We start from the raw sequence: 12,545 nt of genomic DNA, 5'->3' as shown, positions 1-12,545 counted from the left end.
GACTGGTGGCTTTTAATAAGACACATTTCTTCCTGACACCGGAGGACGCTACCCAGTGGCTTGATACTCATGAGAAAAAACTTAAGGGAATGGGCGACTGATATTTCGGCGAGATCCAGTTGGGATTTGTTTTCTCTGTCGATGGAGGAGAGTTCTGCGCTCGTTAGCAATGGTTAAAGAGTTGAGCAACTGTTGGGGGTTTTGCTGGGCCATATTGAAGGAATGGCCGGAGGGGACAGTACCAACTACTAAGTACGGGGGAGGAGGGTTATGCTGGGTACTGTGAACTGGTTTGGTACTTTTTCTATATGTTAATATAAGTTGAAATGTTAAGATACAATAAAGTGAAAGTTGGGGGGGAAATTGTGATTGCTATGGCAGCGGGACGCGAATGGAGAGGGTTAAGTGAGGGAGAGTGTTCGCAGTGGGCAGTGGAGCCCCACTCTTGATGAGAGGAAGAATGCGTTATATTGGGGGGGTTAGGGGGGCAAGTTGGGAGGGGGCAGGGGGGTGGGAGGGTTGGGGCAGCTCATACTTGGGAAATTGGATACTTTAAGAAATGATGAGCCACATGATGGGAGATTGTATTAAAATATTGAGTTGGAATGTGAGAGGTCTGGCGGATAAAACACGGCGGGCGGCAAGTCTGCAGTATGTCCGAGAACAGAAGGTCTCAATGATATTTCTGCTGGAGACACATTTAGTGCGGGAGAGGGTGAATGTATTGAATAGGCGCTGGATACAGAGGGCGTATCATTCTACTTTCTCGACGTATTCTAGGGGTGTCTGTGTTAATACCTGCGGGGGTGCAGTATGAGGAGGTAATGGTAAAAGAGGATGTGGATGGTCAGTATGTGGTGGTGAAATGTAAAATAAATGGAGTATTGATGTGTATAGTGGCAATGTATATTCCGCCCCCATACTCAAGTAAGAAGATAAGAGAGGTGCTGGAGAGGGTAGAGCGCTGGGGACCGTTACCATTACTAATTATCGGCGACCTTAATAATATATGTGATGACTTTTGGGACAAAAACAAAAATCCCCAGAATAGAACAGGGGGACATATCACTACGTTTGGGACCTATGTCCGGGAAGTAGGTATGATTGATTTATGGAGAGTTAGACATATTGGGGAAAGGACGTACTCATGCTACTCGCCAGCTCATGGTACGCTGTCTAGGATTGACTTGGCGCTGGGTAACTGTTTACTGGACACGATGGTAGGGGAGGTGAGATATTTGCCTAGGGCTCTTTCAGACCATAGTCCAGTTGAGGTGGAATTTCTGCCGGTGGGGACACGGATCGGGAGCAGGAAGGAGTGGAAGATTCACCCTAATTGGCTACACAGTATGGACTTGGAAAAGATAAAGAAGGAGTTGGTGGAATTTTTTGAGATCAACGAGGGAAGTGTAGATGTTCTTACTGTGTGGGAAGCCATGAAGGCGTACTTGAGGGGACTGCTGTTCAGGGATATTAGCAGGTGTAAGAGGAAATCGAGAGAGACAGAGAGGTTGGCGGTTGAAGGGCTGAGGATAGCCGAAGATGAGATGGTAATAGCGGGTACTCCGGAAGCTGGGAGGAGGCTAAAGGCAGCTCAGAGTCAGTTGGAGGAGGTATTGCTCGGTAAGGCTGAAAGGAAGAGGGAATTCATGAATCTGGCTTTTTACCAGGAGGGCGAATCTGTGGGTCATTTGCTATCGATGGTGGCTTCTGCCCAGAGAAACACCTCCTTTGTTCATTCTTTGGTATCGGGGAGCGGTGTGGCTGTCTCTGAGACTTCAGAGATTTTGGACATTTTTGCGGATTTTTATGCGGACCTATATTCCTCTCAGGTAGATGGGTCGGTGGAGGACACGGTGGCGTTCCTTGAGGAATTGGAGCTCCCAAGGCTGAGTGACATAGATAGAGAAGATTTGGAAGCTCCCATTACGGAGGAGGAATTGGGTCGGGCACTGCAGTCTATGGCTAATGGGAAGGCACCTGGCGTAGATGGATTTCCTGCTAAAATTTATAAAAACTTTGGGGAAGTGCTGATCCCTAAATTAAGGGTACTTCTGGAGGAGGCTAGGAGTGGCGGTCGTCTACCGCCATCTATGCGGGAGGCCATAATAGTGGTGATTCCTAAGGAGGGGAAGGACCCGACACAGCCGGATTCATATCGGCCAATCTCCTTGCTTATTACAGACGTTAAACTTCTGGCTAAGGTGTTGGCGATGAGGTTGACAAGTGTTATTTCCGGCCTGGTGCACTCAGACCAGTCCGGCTTTATGCCTGATCGGTCCACTGCGATCAACTTACGAAGGCTGTATATGAATTTGCAACTCAGATCCAACAACTGTGGCCAGAGAGTTATTGCATCTTTAGACGCCCATAAGGCGTTCGATAGTGTGGAGTGGGGGTATCTCTGGCAGGTGCTCCGGAGTATGGGGTTTGGACCGCAGTTCATATCCTGGATTCGATTGATGTACTCGATGCCGATGGCTAGGGTTAGGGTAAATGGGGAGTTATCACGGACCATACAACTGGCTAGAGGGACGGGACAGGGGTGTCCGCTCTCTCCTCTTTTGTTTGCTCTGGCTGTGGAACCACTGGCTGCTAAGCTTCGACGGTCTGATGAGGTGACTGGGTTTAAATATGGGATGATTGAAGAAAGGGTGGCGTTGTATGCGGATGACATTCTGCTATTTCTGGCTGACCCGGGTACGTCCTTGGAGGGAGCCATTGGGATTATTGAGCGTTTCGGATCGGTGTCGGGACTTAGGATAAACTGGAGTAAGTCTGTCTTGTTTAAGGTGGATGATGATGGTGGGGAGCCACTGGAGGATGGGCGACTGGAGGTGACTAGCCAATTTAAGTACCTTGGAATATGGGTATCTATGCCTGTTACTGACTATATACATAGAAATCTGACTCCAATCTTAGGTGTTCTTAAAGCGAAAGCGGATGCTTGGCTTAAACTGCATTTATCTGTGGTAGGTAGGGTGAATCTTATTAAAATGATTTTGATGCCAAAAATACTGTATATTCTTCATAATGCGCCAGTTTGGATACCACGCGGGAGATTTAGACAGATTAACTCTCTGTTCAGGAATTTGATATGGGGGAGACAGCATCCGCGTATCAAACTGGAGACACTTCAGCGACCCAAGGAAGATGGGGGATTGGCATTGCCTAACCCTGAAATATATTTTCTTGCAGCCCAGAGTCAGCATTTAAAATGCTGGGCGCATGAAGGGTCATCTGGGGCAGTACAGCGGCTGATGGAAGTGGTGACAAAAAGAAGGCCAGTGGTACAATGTTTGGAGGATGGATCCCTGGGGGCTCTGGGGAAATTATACCCGACTGTGTTGTTGATACGCAGGCTGTGGGGTAGGCTGAGACATATACGGGGGGTCACGGATTTGACTAGATTCTCACCGCTATGGCATAACAGCAACTTACAGGAGTTTGAGGCACTGGGGGTACTGACAGAATGGCAGGTCAAAGGGATTCAGTACGTGTATCAAATAATTGAGCGAGGTGAATTGAAATAATTTTCCCAATTACAGGCGGAATTTGGTCTTGGGACTGTGGGGGAATTTCAGTATTTGCGGATGAGGCATTCTTTGGGGGCTCAGAGTAGAAACGGAGGTATTGGAATTCAGAGGGATATAGTACTGGAGTATGTGTGTAATGAAGGGACTACTGGGGGAGTCATATCTACTTTGTATAAAGATCTGTTGGAAAAAACAAAATCCAGCTCACCATACCGACATTCCCAAGAGCTCGGAGCACGGAACCGCTGTGTCAGGGCGTAGACGAACAGGAAAGAGAAGGAGATCCAGCTCAACGAAATAGTGAAAAATCCATAGTTTATTTCACTTAAAATATAGTGAAAGGACAAAACATCAGCATACAAAAAAATATTTTAAAACCAAGGTCAACGCGTTTCCGGTGACTAAGCACCCTTAATCATGATTAAGGGTGCTTAGTCACCGGAAACGCGTTGACCTTGGTTTTAAAATATTTTTTTGTATGCTGATGTTTTGTCCTTTCACTATATTTTAAGTGAAATAAACTATGGATTTTTCACTATTTCGTTGAGCTGGATCTCCTTCTCTTTCCTATAAAGATCTGTTGCACACTTTCCTATTGGGGTTTCCAATAATGGCAAGAGCTAAGTGGGAGAGGGATCTGGGTCCAATGGAGAATGAGACTTGGGAGTCGGTGCTAGAATGGGTCCCACGATTGTCACTGAGCGAACCGTATAGACTGTCACAGCTCTATGTGATACACAGGGTTTATAAGTCACCGATGGTGCTATATAAGGTTGGTTTGCGTGATGATTCTGAATGCCCGAGGTGTAAAACTGCAGATGCTGATATACTCCATATGATGTGGACGTATCCGAGACTGGCTGCTTTTTGGGTGGTAGTTTTGAGTCGTATGGAAGGTGCGTATGGATGTAAGGTGCCAAGGGATCCTATAGTGTGCTTGTTGGGATGTGTGGATGAGATTGGAGTGGATAACAACCTGAAGATAGCTATTGCCAGATTGTTATACATGGCTAGGAAGGTAATAGCTCGAAATTGGATTAGGGAAGAACCGCCGTCAAGAGGAGAGTTCCTCCAGTATGTGAAGCAGGGCCTGACACTGGAAAAGGGGTTTTATAAAAAAAAGAGGGAAAATCGAAATGTTCAATAAAATGTGGTCTCCGTGGATTGCTATGGGATAGGGGTATTATAGAGGGAGAGTTAATTAAGGTTCCTAATTAATGGTAATATTAAATGTGGCTTATATTATTGGCCGAGGGATTAGATAGTATATTGGTCTAATGATGGAAGTGCTAAGCAAGGTGAGCTGCTTTGTTGGGTGGGGTTGGGGGGTGGTGGGATTGAAGGGGAATGTTTGAAGGGGGGGGGGGAAAGCTTTGTATTGAAAATGAGAATGTAACATGTCATTTATCTTGTTATTCTTAATAAAAATTTATTTGAATGAAAAAAAAAAATTATGGACGCATCGTCCGAGGTACAGGCTCATAAAAAATATTCTCCTTGCCCTAAAGAAATTGTGCATCCAACAGTGTGACTCCCGTGACGGTGGAAGGTCTGAAACCCGAGATATAGGGATCAGCCTCCCACAGGGACCGAATGGGTCCAGGTTTGATCCCAGTACGACCGGCAGAACAAACCACAGGCGCTGGTACTGCCCGTGTGCTGATCCGATCATCCTGAGAGAAGTTATCCCATTTATTAGATATGGGAATAAATCTTGCAGGGAGGCAGAGGGGGTGGAGATTGCTAAGCCCACCCAGCTGCAGGCAGGGGGGCTCAGCCAGGTATAAGAAGAAGCTGAGGTCACTGGGAGGGTCTCACTCCACAGAAGAAGACTATGATGATTTCTTAAGGAACAGGGTATGCCAGCCAGAGGGGGAAGCAAGCACATGCTTTCTGGGGGCTGCCCGGCAACTAAGTTTTTGGACCTGCGGAATGCTATGCCCCCCCGGCTTCCACAAGCGACCTTCAACCTGGTAAATTGACCTCCAGCTTTATAGCTTTAAGCCTTGTATTATTGTTGTTATATTGTACTCTGATTGTAACTCTTGATATATTGTGATTGTATATTTCTTGTAATTATCTAGTGCGCCCTTAAGGCAATTAAATCATAAATTAATTTTGGGCTGATCCTTTTACTCTGATTGCGAATCCTAGAATACCCAGTGTGGGTAACGGGGCAGTCTCCCCGGCGGCCATTTGCTCTAGGTGCAGTACCTTTACTGACCTGAGAGACAAAGGGGCGCCGGAGAGCTGGGCCTGGGTAGTGACGTCACGGATTGGTGACGTGGTAGGAAGGGGTAATCCTTCACAATGTGTATATACCGGGGTCCTGTAGGTGTCGGTGGTGTATGTGTATATACCGGGGTCCTGAAGGTGTCGGGGGTGTATGTGTATATACCGGGGTCCTGTAGGTGTCGGGGGTGTATGTGTATATACCGGGGTCCTGTAGGTGTCGGGGGTGTATGTGTATATACCGGGGTCCTGTAGGTGTCGGGGGTGAATGTGTATATACCGGGTCCTGTAGGTGTCGGGGGTGTATGTGTATATACCGGGTCCTGTAGGTGTCGGGGGTGTATGTGTATATACCGGGGTCCTGTAGGTGTCGGGGGTGTATGTGTATATACTGGGGTCCTGTAGGTGTCGGCGGTGTATGTGTATATACCGGGGTCCTGTAGGTGTCGGCGGTGTATGTGTATATACCGGGGTCCTGTAGGTGTCGGCGGTGTATGTGTATATACCGGGGTCCTGTAGGTGTCGGGGGTGTATGTGTATATATCGGGGTCCTGTAGGTGTCGGGGGTGTATGTGTATATACCGGGGTCCTGTAGGTGGTGTGTGTGTATATACCGGGGTCCTGTAGGTGTCGGGGGTGTATGTGTATATACCTGGGTCCTGTAGGTGTCGGGGGTGTATGTGTATATACCGGGGTCCTGTAGGTGTCGGGGGTGTATGTGTATATACCGGGGTCCTGTAGGTGTCGGGGGTGTATGTGTATATATCGGGGTCCTGTAGGTGTCGGGGGTGTATGTGTATATACCGGGGTCCTGTAGGTGGTGTGTGTATATACCGGGGTCCTGTAGGTGTCGGGGGTGTATGTGTATATACCTGGGTCCTGTAGGTGTCGGGGGTGTATGTGTATGTACCGGGGTCCTGTAGGTGTCGGGGGTGTATGTGTATATACCGGGGTCCTGTAGGTGTCGGCGGTGTATGTGTATATACCGGGGTCCTGTAGGTGTCGGCGGTGTATGTGTATATACCGGGGTCCTGTAGGTGTCGGTGGTGTATGTGTATATACCGGGGTCCTGTAGGTGTCGGTGTATGTGTATATACCGGGGTCCTGTAGGTGTCGGGGGTGTATGTGTATATACCGGGGTCCTGTAGGTGTCGGCGGTGTATGTGTATATACCGGGGTCCTGTAGGTGTCGGCGGTGTATGTGTATATACCGGGGTCCTGTAGGTGTCGGCGGTGTATGTGTATATACCGGGGTCCTGTAGGTGTCGGCGGTGTATGTGTATATACCGGGGTCCTGTAGGTGTCGGCGGTGTATGTGTATATACCGGGGTCCTGTAGGTGTAGGCGGTGTATGTGTATATACCGGGGTCCTGTAGGTGTAGGCGGTGTATGTGTATATACCGGGGTCCTGTAGGTGTAGGCGGTGTATGTGTATATACCGGGGTCCTGTAGGTGTAGGCGGTGTATGTGTATATACCGGGTCCTGTAGGTGTCGCCGGTGTATGTGTATATACCGAGGTCCTGTAGGTGTCGGGGGTGTATGTGTATATACCGGGTTCTGTAGGTGTCGGTGGTGTATGTGTATATACCGGGGTCCTGTAGGTGTCGGCGGTGTATGTGTATATACGGGGTGTGAGGAAAATGTATGTCACGATAATGGAAAAACCATAGCTGAGGGATTTTTGCACTTCTGACCATGGTCCCAAAAGCTGCGAGCTAAAAAAAAACCCTTCCCTTTGTTTCTGAATGTGTGTGTAGGAGAGCTTTTGCTCCTAAATCCCTCATGCCCCCAAGCCAGAAAGGAATTTTTACGATCGGTATAGATGCATAGACAGTTGTACCAGCTTAAACTGGTTGGATCTCCCTTGTAAAACATGAAGTCCTTTGTCCTAATATTGCAAGATATTGGGCCAACGATTTAGGCTAGGAAAATAATGAGTACATATTGCTAAAGTCCGTCGGTGCATCTATCCATCACTGTAAGCAGGAGTCTCCAAGTTCAACAGGGACAGAGTACGGATTACACTGGAATGGAGTGTCCCTACTAGCCTGAGTTTAGTATCTATTGAGAGCAAATCCTAATACAAGATGAATGCTGGGTGTGTTATGATCCTGACATGTTCTGTAGCGGAGGTACAGGCATTAGACAAACTTGTGTTAAATCTAGTAAAACCGAAGAGGTAGGACGGACTGGGTAATCCAACCCCTTTTAGTGATATCACCAGGCTGAGCTATAAGTGTTATGCCAGGCACCCAGCAGAGGGAGAGAGTCAGAGTGCGTTTTTACCTGGGAAGCCCTGACTGCTAGCCTGATGCATTGGGACATATGGAAACTAGCCTGGTTGCCTGCAATGCTCTGAACACATTTAAGTGTTCATTTCTCATTTAACCCCTGTTATTTTTATAATTACCTTGTACATATTTTCAATTGTCTCATATTGTAACATCTTTTATATGCCTTTTTATAAACACTGCCTTAAACTTTCGGAGTAAAATATATAAATTACTAGTTCGTTCTTCCTGTTCTAAAACGTACCCTATGTCTTCTGAAGGGAATTACGCTACTGTTTTGGGTTAGCTCCGGACCCGTTTAATCGAAGCTGGTGGTAGCATATCGTGTGCGGGCCTTTGGGTGTCGTTGTAGCGACTGCGGCGTTGACAATTATTGTTCCTGTCTGAGTGGGAGTAGTTTATCGCATCACTGCAGCGTGCCCAATAGTCAGTACATAGCAGGCAGCCTGTCTGGCGACTAATTCCCCTAGGTGCAGTACCTAATCTGACCTGAGAGTAAGGGGGGCGCCAGAGAACTGCAAGTTTCAAGTGAAACTGTAAGTGCGATATACAAAAATCCCTGCAGTTCGTGGTATATTGAAGAGCAGTGGGATACTGTTATGGCTGGCAATCAGGCAACACAGCGTGCAGTAATCAGCGCACATACAGAGATCTGGCAATAACCAAAAACAATAGGACGAGCTCTGAGACGTGGAATCTCTGTAGACTGCAGTGCCTGATCTATCCTCACACAACTATAAGCAGCAGTGGATTGCGCCTAACAACTACCTATGCAACTCGGCACTGCCTGAGGAGCTGACTAGCCTGAAGATAGAAATACAAGCCTGACTTACCTCAGAGAAATACCCCAAAGGAATAGGCAGCCCCCCACATATAATGACTGTTAGCAAGATGAAAAGACAGACGTAGGAATGAAATAGATTCAGCAAAGTGAGGCCCGATATTCTAGACAGAGCGAGGATAGCAAAGAGAACTATGCAGTCTACAAAAAACCCTAAAACGAAAACCACGCAAAGGGGCAAAAAGACCCACCGTGCCGAACTAACAGCACGGCGGTGCACCCCTCTGCTTCTCAGAGCTTCCAGCAAAAGACAATAGCAAGCTGGACAGAAAAAAACAGAAAACAAACTAGAAGCACTTATCTAGCAGAGCAGCAGGCCCAAGGAAAGATGCAGTAGCTCAGATCCAACACTGGAACATTGACAAGGAGCAAGGAAGACAGACTCAGGTGGAGCTAAATAGCAAGGCAGCCAACGAGCTCACCAAAACACCTGAGGGAGGAAGCCCAGAGACTGCAATACCACTTGTGACCACAGAAGTGAACTCAGCCACAGAATTCACAACAGGATACCTAAAATAAGCCCCTGCTGTAAACTAAGAGGTCAATAGCCTTGTGTGTGTTTTTTCATCACATTGTGGAGTGGAGGGATAACTAAGATAAGCCCCCCTGCACATGTGATAGCCGTCTGTTGGCCTAAAGTCACCCCGATCTGTGACGTGGGGGGTGACGGTCACGGTGTGAATCGTGACACATTGGTGGCAGCGGTGGGATATCTTAGAGCATTAGTGATTTAGTTTGAGTGATCATTCCTCTCACTAAAAACTTGCAAAGTTCTTGCGAGGACTCTGTGCAAATAAGTTTGGAGAACGAACTCAGTGTTTATTAGTTCTGAGACAATTGTGTGTACTGGTAATTATCCCTTCCCTTTCTCTTCGTTTTTTCCATCCTATCTTTTATTTGGCAACCATGGCTGCGAAAGGAGAAGCCTGGTATGCCCAGCAGAAGAAGGACACTCTTGCTGGGATATGCACTTACCATGGCCTGAACTCCCATGGCAAGTCCAAGGCTCAAATGGTCGCTGAATTGACCAAGCCAGGCTACAGAGGCCGCAGAAGCCAGCACAAGCGAACATGGTGCTGCAGCAGAGGTCCAACCATCGAATGCCGGCTCTATTAGCAATTGGGGCGAATTGGACCCCCACCTGCTGGCGGTCTTGGCACTACTCCCCGCCGATGACTGTGATAGACGTCGGCAGCTGATCCAGCAACAGCAGGAGAGAGCCGAGCGAGAAGCCCAGAGGGAGGCTGAGAGAGTCGAGCGCCAAGCCCAGCGAGAACATGAACGGGAGATGCTCCGGCAGGGGGTGATGCCCTCCACCGCCTGGAGCCATGACCCTAGCAGCGCTCAGATACCGAAGCCCCGGCCCGATCACTTTCCTGTTATGGAAAAGGACGGGGACTTGGACACTTTTCTGCGGGCATTTGAGAAAGCCTGCAGACAGTACCAGCTGCCTACAGATGAATGGGCACGATACCTGACCCCAGGGCTGAGAGGCAAAGCTCTGGAAGCATTTGCTGCCCTCCCTCAAGACCCAGATGGTGACTATGAGGCAAACAGGTCCTCGTAGCCAATTCCAGCTTACACCTGAGGTTTACCGTAGAAAGTTCCGGAACCTCCAACGTGGCCCACACGACAGCTACGGCGATGTGGTGCATGGACTCAGGACCCACTTTAACCAGTGGATCCAAGGACTGTCAGTGACCACCTTTGAGCAGCTGGGAGACCTGATGATCAAAGACCAGTTCTTTCATCTTTGCCCAGCTGAAATGCGACAGTTCGTGATGGACAGAGAACCCAAAGACGTGACGAAAGCAGCGCAGATTGCCGATGCCTATGAGGCCAACCGTAGATCGGAAGTGCGGAAGCCAGTCACCACCAGCTGGAGAGGGGGTAAGCCTGCAACCAACGCCAGTACCCCTGCCAGCCAACACACCAGAGGTCCTGTCCCCGTTGCCAACAGCACCAGATCTACCACCGAACCGCGCCAGTGTTTCCACTGCATGCGGACTGGTCATATCAGTCCCCACTGTCCAGACAAGCCGAAGAACCCCCCAGCCAAGGCACCAGGGCCTAACGCAGCAGTTCTTTTGGTGGGTGGTGTGGTTGGGAGGGTGTGTGACAACATACAGCGCATCACGGTGGGAGGCCATGTTTCTACAGGCCTCAAGGAAACGGGCTGAACGAACCCTCATCCGACCTGAACTCGTGGCCCCTGAAGAAATCATTCCGGGGAAAACCCTAACTGTCACTGGGATTGGGGGTATCAGCTGTCCCTTACCAATGGCCCGATGACCCTGACATCGCTTCTGGCTTCCCCTAGCCAGGAGTTTCAGGCCGCTCTGCGCACAGATGCGAGCCTAGAGAGTTTGAGACAACTCGCCGAGACGCCCACCTCCGAGACTGATGAGAGGGTGTTCTGGGAACGAAGAAGGTTATACCAGGAGACAGTACCTGGAGAATCGCAAAAGGAGTGGTTGAGGGATAGACAGTTGGTCGTCCCGCAGCAATTCCGGGGTGAGTTGTTACGGATTGCCCATGAGATCCCGCTAGCTGGACACTTGGGGGATCAGCATACTAAGGCCCGGCTGTCTCAACACTTCTATTGGCCTAAGATGGGGACAGATGTGTCAAACTACTGCGGCTCCTGTATCACCTGTCAAAGAGTGGGGAAGGCAGGGCCTGCTCTTAAGGCTCCCCTGATCCCTTTACCAGTGATAGAGGAGCCTTTCCAGAGAATCGCGGTGGACATTGTAGGCCAGCTGGCCGTCTCCAGCAGCTCTGGAAAGCAATACATCCTTACTGTGGTAGACTACGCTACCCGGTACCCAGAAGTAGTAGCTGTGTCGTCAACTAGGGCAGATAAGGTGGCGGATGCCCTGTTGGCCATCTTTTCACGTGTAGGATTTCCCAGGGAGATGCTTACTGATCAAGGGACCCAATTTATGTCTCGCCTAATGGAGACTGTCTGTAAGAGAATGCAGGTGAAGCACCTGGTATCGAGTGTGTATCACCCACAGACCAATGGCTTGTGTGAACGCTTAAATGGTACCCTCAAACAGATGCTACGCATGCTGGTTGAGACCCAAGGGCGCGACTGGGAGCGGTACCTCCCACACCTGCTATTCGCTAACCGACAGGTTCCGCAGGCCTCGACTGGGTTCTCCCCCTTCGAGCTCCTGTATGGCAGGCGAGTCCGGGGACCCCTTGGGTTGGTAAGAGAATCCTGGGAATAGGAGCTGAACCCTTCTGAAGTGTCCATACTGGAGTATGTCATGCGCTTCCGTAACAAGATGCAGACCTTGACGCAGTTAGTGCATGACAACATGACGCAGGCTCAGGCTGACCAGAAGCACTGCTACGACCAGAACGCCCGGGAGCGGACCTACCACGTGGGTCAAAAGGTGTGGGGGCTGGTCCCCGTACCAATGGATAAGCTTCAGGCAACCTGGGAGGGCCCGTATGTCGTCCACCAACAGGTCAACCCGGTCACCTACGTGGTCACGCTTGACCATGCTCAGGGTAGGCGAAAGGCCTTTAATGTCAACATGATGAAGGCTCATCACGAACGTGAACCTTTCGTCCTACCGGTCTGCAGCTTACCGAAGACGGGGAGGAAGACACCCTCCTGGACATGCTGGCCCAAG

Source organism: Ranitomeya imitator, chromosome 7, assembly GCF_032444005.1.
Source record: "Ranitomeya imitator isolate aRanImi1 chromosome 7, aRanImi1.pri, whole genome shotgun sequence".
NCBI lineage: Eukaryota > Metazoa > Chordata > Amphibia > Anura > Dendrobatidae > Ranitomeya > Ranitomeya imitator.
The sequence above is the reverse complement of the archived record's forward strand: the minus strand, read 5'-3'. Positions refer to the sequence as shown.